At 58.9% G+C, this 207-nt stretch overlaps 1 protein-coding gene across 1 annotated transcript in view; it reads right to left on the reverse strand.

The window, feature by feature from the left end:
- Positions 1-207, reverse strand: part of EMH_0051230 (uncharacterized protein) — a gene marked incomplete at both ends in the record, with an annotated part of 8588 nt that overhangs the window by 7350 nt on the left and 1031 nt on the right. The gene's annotated exons all lie outside the window — the stretch shown is intronic.

A 207-nucleotide genomic window follows, 5' to 3' on the forward strand; every position in this document is an offset into this window, starting at 1 on the left:
CTGTTGCTGCTGCTGAAGCGCATCTGCTGCTGCGAAGCAGCACACGGGATCTGCTGCTGAGAAGAGCGGCATCGGCCGCACATCAAGCAGGGCCCCTGCAGCAGCAGCAGCAACAGCAGCAGCAGCAGCAACAGCAACAGCAGCAGCAACAGCAGCCGCAACAGATGCAGTAGCAAAATATGCAGCAGCAAAGGCAGCAACCCAACA

This window comes from Eimeria mitis, genomic scaffold (genome assembly GCF_000499745.2).
Source record: "Eimeria mitis Houghton genomic scaffold, Emh_scaff2263, whole genome shotgun sequence".
NCBI lineage: Eukaryota > Apicomplexa > Conoidasida > Eucoccidiorida > Eimeriidae > Eimeria > Eimeria mitis.